The sequence below is a fragment of the Nuphar pumila genome, chromosome 9, assembly GCF_984573655.1.
Source record: "Nuphar pumila chromosome 9, dmNupPumi1.hap1.1, whole genome shotgun sequence".
Lineage (NCBI taxonomy): Eukaryota > Viridiplantae > Streptophyta > Magnoliopsida > Nymphaeales > Nymphaeaceae > Nuphar > Nuphar pumila.
This window is the reverse complement of record NC_143257.1, coordinates 100416448-100422450: the sequence shown is the minus strand read 5'-3', so window position 1 is coordinate 100422450 and position 6003 is coordinate 100416448. Positions and strand designations below refer to the sequence as shown.

The following is a 6003-nucleotide window of genomic DNA, read 5'->3' as shown; positions in this document are numbered from 1 at the left end:
TTGTGTTAGTTCATTTCATTCGTTTAGGATAGTTCTAAATAATCATTTTTAGCATTTTGCGTTTTTGGTGTTTGGATCTATTGAAAAACAAAAATTGCCAAAGTCGATTTTTCAATTCTTTATGTTCTTAACAAATTCCAGTATAGGGCTGTTCATGTTGGCATTTGTGGAGTTAGGAGTTTTTTTTTTCATTATATTTTAATTTAGTTTTATCAAAATATTGGTTCCTTAGTAAGTAGTTTTTTTTTTTAGTTTAAGTTTTTATTCTTTTCATTTTTTTAGTCTTCTTCTTCCCCAAGGTGGGGCGGCAGCCATCAGAGCTCCCCTTGAGCTCTTGGTCGAATTTTTTTTAGCAAGTCTTAATTGTCATTAATTGAATTAGGAAGGTGTCTAGGTTCAATGTATTAGGGTTTTATCTCATAGCCGTTTTTAGTGGTCATTTAAGTAGATTTTGGTAATTAGGGCAGCATTTAAGTTTAGAAAATCATGTTTTTCAATTAGGCCTTTTCATTACCTAGGTGAATCTTAAATTATTTGATAGTATATTCTTAATTTAGAGTTGGCGATTTTGAGAAGGGAGGCAATTAAGGTAATTGCATTTAAAAAGTTTTTGGAAAGAGTGGATTCCCCAAAAATCGTGTGGGATATTTAAGGAGGAAATAAATTTTGGATGTGTATTAAAGTAGGAGTTACTCTTTGATCTTGGAAAGTGTTTTTGAAAATTAAACTAAAATTCCAAATTAAGTCCCACGATTTTCAGAAAGGAATAAATGCTCTTTACTCAAGTTGGGAAAGCAAAAATCGTGGGGTTTTCTTCTAAGTTGGACTTTCCATTTTCCAAAGTGAGAGTTTGAATTCAATTAAGGCAAGTAACTCCCTCATTAAGTGGGGCGGTTTTTGGAGAATCCAATTTATTTCAAAGTTTGAGCAATTACCATTATTCCCTTATTTTCCCAACCTTCTCCATTAAAATCGTGAACTTTGGATTAATTGTAGATTAATTAGGAGGTTACTACTTTAGTCTAGACCTAACCTAGTCAAACCGAGCCTAGGTCGAGTCAAACCCTAGTCTACACCTCCTTTGAGTCTAGTCAAAACCTAGCCTAGCTTAAGTCAAAGCCTATACCACACCTAGGTCGAGTCTAAGACCAAAGCCTAATCTTAGTCAAACTTAGTGGAGTCAACCCTAACCTAAGTTTAGGTCAACCTAGTCTACCTAACCTATCCTAGTCAAACCTAAGTTGGGTCCAACTTAGTTGAGTCTAAGTCAAACCGAACCTAGTTGACTAAGTCCACTCTAGACCGAATCCAAGACCTAGACCTAACCCTAGTCAAACTCGAGTTGATCCCTAACCAAGCCTATCCTAAGGTAAGTCAAGACCAACCCGAGGTCGAGTCGACCTTAGCCAAGTCAACCCTACCTTAGCTAAACCTAGTCGAGCCTACCTAAGTCAACCGAACCTAGTTGACTAAGTCCACCCTAAACCGAGTTCAACCTAGTCTTAATAAGCCTAAGTCCAAGACCAAGACCTAACCCGAGCCAAGTTTTAGTCTAACCCAGGGTGAGTCCAAACCGAGCCTAGTTCGAGTCAACTCTAGTCTAAGTCAAACCTAATCTAGGTTAAACCAAGTTGAGTCAACCTTAACCAAGTTAATCCAACCCTATCCAAGTCAAGACCAAACCAAACCGAGTTCACCATAGTCCTAGCTAAGTCAAACATAGCTCGAGCCTACCCAAGTTAACCCCACCTTAGCCAAGCCTAAACCGAGTCCATTGAAGTCAACCGACCCTAGTCCTAGTAGAACCCATTTCCTATTGTTTCATTTTAGTCCCATAATTTTTTGATTTACCTATAGCGATTTTTTATTAGCTAATGTAGTTATTTCTTTAATTGTTTAGCTAAAATTTATAATTGTGATTTGATTGGTGTTTGTTAGTTTATCGTTTGTTGATTAGTTAGTTAGTATAGTGTAGTTAGTTTATAGTGGGTACATCATTTAGTCATATATTTAACTACATTATTTAGTGTTTCGATTGTAATTGCATTAGTATTTCATTTAGTGCATAGTCATAACATGCATGTCATATTTCGTGTAGAGTTCATTTAGTTTTATTATAGTTAGCATCTGCATATAATCAGTTATATAGAATTAATTAAGTTTGCATTGCATGTAGATTACATTCTTAGTGGGTAAAATAGTTCGAATAGTGAATAGTGCACTCAAATAAAGACCAGATTTTTGCCCGGTCGCACCAGCCTTATTTTCTGTGCAAAAATTCTGTGTTTTCCAAAAAAATTTCTTCTATTCACTTTATTGACGTGTTATTTAACTGCAGACCAAATTTCAGCTCATTCGGAGTTGATTTGGTCTGATTTTTAAGCGTTTTGCGAAAACCGTTTTTTCTGGATTTCAAATTACAGGACTGTCGATATCCTGATTTTTCCCAGATTTGAAACACTTATATCTGGAGTTCCAGATACTGTTTTTCAATTCTGTAAAAACTGTCAGTTTGTTTAATCTGTCAGTTACAGAACAGAACAAATTTCGGAAAAATTGGACCTCGTTTGTTCTGTCAAACAGTGGTTTTCCAATAACCTGTGAGAATGCTATTTTACACTAGTTAGGGGCAGTTTCGTAATTTTCTTAATTTCGGCAATTTGGACTTGTTTTCAGTAGTTTCTGCATTTTAGGAGTTGCATAATCATCATCCAGCATTAGTAGAATTAGTTTGGTTAATTTTAGAATTAATTTAGTATTTTATTTAATTTTTGTTTGATAAATAGCATTTATTTTATTATTTTCGTAAAAGTAGAATTAGTTTTAGTCATTGTTCGCATTATTAGACTAGAATACTAACTCAGTATTTTTCTGCATTTTAAGGTTGAAAAGCATATTAGTTTCCAGGGTTATTGTCCAAGTGCGAAGATTATCTAATTGGCGAAAAGATGGAAATACCCTTGGTGTGGAGCAGAAGACTGAATGCTTGTTTATTTTGATTTTAGTGATTAATTGTGGTTGTATTAACTTTATAATTGTAGATTGACATTTGCTATTAATAAATTAAATTTTCTAGAAATATCGTGAGTAATTCCTGTTCCCTGAGGATTCGACCCACACTTACCACTTTGTGGAAAGTCGGTTTTTATATTTTTGGTTGACGATTTTCCAAAGTTTTATTGAAAATAATTGTTTTTAAAAGATCATTCCAAAATATCAACCAAATTTTGGCGCCATTGCCGGGGAACGGTGAATTAATTGCTTTATTTCTTAGAGTTTGATTTATTAATTTGTTTTAGTTAATTAGTTGTTTTATTTTTAGTTAGTAGGATTAGTAAGTGAATATAGGATTAACATAGTTAGTAAATATAGGATTCACTTTCTGTTCTTTCTAGGATTCACTTGAAATTCATTCTGCAAGGAGCGATTAGACAGGTGGGTTTTAGAAAAACTTAGTTTGTGATTTCCTGTACTTATCCTTTCAGTACTTTAGAGTAGTTTAATTTGTTATTTCATTTACTTAGTTAGATCATTCTGACATAATTAGTTTAGCATATTTGTTTAGTAGTTGTTTATTTTGTGTTATTTACATTTTAGTACCTGTGTTAGTTAATTTTTTTTTTAGATTTAGGTCGTTTGCCTACATCTGGTCTTAGTACCAGTGTATGCAGGGGCGACGAGGTCTAGAAACCCCATTACACCCATTTGTTGACAACCCAGAGAGAATTTTACATTCTCATCGAAGTTCGGCAACAATGGCTGACATGGATCCTCCACCTCTACCCCCAGTTCTTTCACGCCCTCTGCGGGAATACTTCATTCCCACAGACTATGTTCAGGCATCCTGCATTCAGAGACCCGATGTAGGAGCACCGCATTATGAGATTAAGGCCAGCATTATTCAAATGCTTCCATCCTTTTATGGCCTTAGTCATGAGGATCTCTACCGACATTTAGATGAATTCCTCGAAATCTGTTCTACTGTTAAGATACAGAATTTCGATGATGATGCTTTAAGGTTGACTCTATTCCCCTTTTCATTGAAGGACAAAGCCAAGTATTGGCTAAAGTCCTTAGATTCTGTAGAAATAGAGTCATGGGATCAATTGCAACAGGAGTTTCTTCGGAAATATTTTCCCATTGGTCGTACGAACCAATATCGTAGAGCCATCACTAGCTTTTCAGAGCTAGATGGTGAGCGCTTTCATGAGACCTGGGAGAGAATGAAGGATCTCCTTAGGAAATGTCCCCATCATCAGGTGCCGAAATGGCAACTGGTGCAGAGCTTCTATGATGGATTGTCTGACAAGAATCGTCAGATGATCGACTCTTCATGTGGAGGGACATTCATGCTGAAGAGCGAGGATGAAGCATGGAGGCTATTTGATACATTGGCCGAGAATTCACTCTACCACGCTTCGAGCTCTCATTCGGATAGAGCCACACCCAGCATTCAGAAGAAAGCTGGTGTTCTTGAGATTGGTCCATCTACTGCATTACAGTACAAGGTAGACATGATTGCTCAGAAGCTGGACCAGCTTCTCTCAGGACCATCCACTACACAGCAGGTGTGTACTCTTTGTGCCAGCCCGGCACACGAGATCACTGAGTGCCCTTCGGCAGCTCAGTACCCTGAATTTGTTCAAGAACAAGTTCAGGCAGCTCAGGGTTACGTCAGACCGCCGAATAACCTATTTTCATCGACATATAATCCGGGTTGGCGTAACCATCCAAATTTTTCATGGAAGAATCCACAGTCTTCCATGCAGATGCCTACATCCTCTCAGCCAGTTCGGCAGCCATCTTTTACTCAGTCATTTCAAAGACCGAACTATTCTCAGTCTTCTTCTTCTTCGGTCACTCCCCCGATTCAGCAGGAGTCTGCCCCGCAGACATCTTTTGAGGAGAGACTTCTCCAGGCATTCCAAGAGGTGAAAACCTCTAATCAGAACGCCTTCGAGAAGTGTAGCCAGATTTTGAGCTCGCATACGCAGTCCATTGCGAAGTTAGAATCGCAAATTGGACAGTTAGCTGAGGCTATTAGTAGGAGACCCGAGGGTACATTGCCGAGTCAGGCTGTCATGAACCCGAAGGGTAAGGACCAGATGACTGGAGGCCTATTTCATACCGAGACACAGCAGCAAGCTAAATCAGTTATGGCCTTGAGGAGTGGACGTATCACGTCGAGAGCAGAGAGCGAGAGAGTAGAGAGAGGATAGAGGAGCCAGAGACCGTTGTTTCACCTACGTCGGCTCAGCCATCATCCCCATCCCCATATTCATCTTCATCATCATCATCTTCATCCTCAGAGAAGAAGAAGGATAGGAGTGAGCCTTCTCACAAAGAGGAGGAGCCAGCAGAGTATATTCCCTCACCACCCTATCCCAAAGCATTAGAGTCTCCTGGTTATAGAGGGAAGCAAGGTGCGAAGATCCAGGACATGCTTGACATCTTCAAGCATGTGCAGATCAACCTACCTTTGCTCGATGCGATTCAGCAGGTGCCGACATATGCCAAATTTCTGAAGGAACTATGTACGCAGAAGCGTAAATCTAGAGAGAGAGTTCCTAACAGGGTCCATTTGACCGAGCAGGTGAGTTCAGTACTTCAGCATCAGACACCACCAAAGCTCAAGGACCCTGGAGCCCCTATCATTGCGTGTACCATAGGGAATATCCGGATAGAACGCGCATTGCTCGATCTTGGAGCAAGCGTGAACATTCTGCCCGGGTATTTCTTTGATTCTTTCGGGCTAGGAGAGATGAGATCGACTCCGATTACACTTCAACTGGCAGATCGTTCTGTCAAGGTACCGAGAGGTGTCTTGGAGGACGTGCTAGTTAAGGTGGATGATTTTTATTTTCCAGTCGATTTCATTATTCTCGATATGGAAGGAGTAGATAGCCAGCACCAGACTCCGATTATTTTAGGCAGACCATTCTTGGCGACTGCCAATGCATGCATCAACTGTAGAACCGGAGCCATGGATCTCTCATTCGGCAA

The 6003-nt window shown here is 39.0% G+C and overlaps 1 non-coding gene across 1 annotated transcript; it reads right to left on the bottom strand.

Moving 5' to 3' along the window:
* Window positions 1-4158: 4158 nt before the first annotated feature.
* On the bottom strand, window positions 4159-4261 carry LOC149828753 (small nucleolar RNA R71). The gene has a single exon (XR_016434532.1). It is a non-coding gene; the product is annotated as a small nucleolar RNA R71 (small nucleolar RNA).
* Window positions 4262-6003: the final 1742 nt, after the last annotated feature.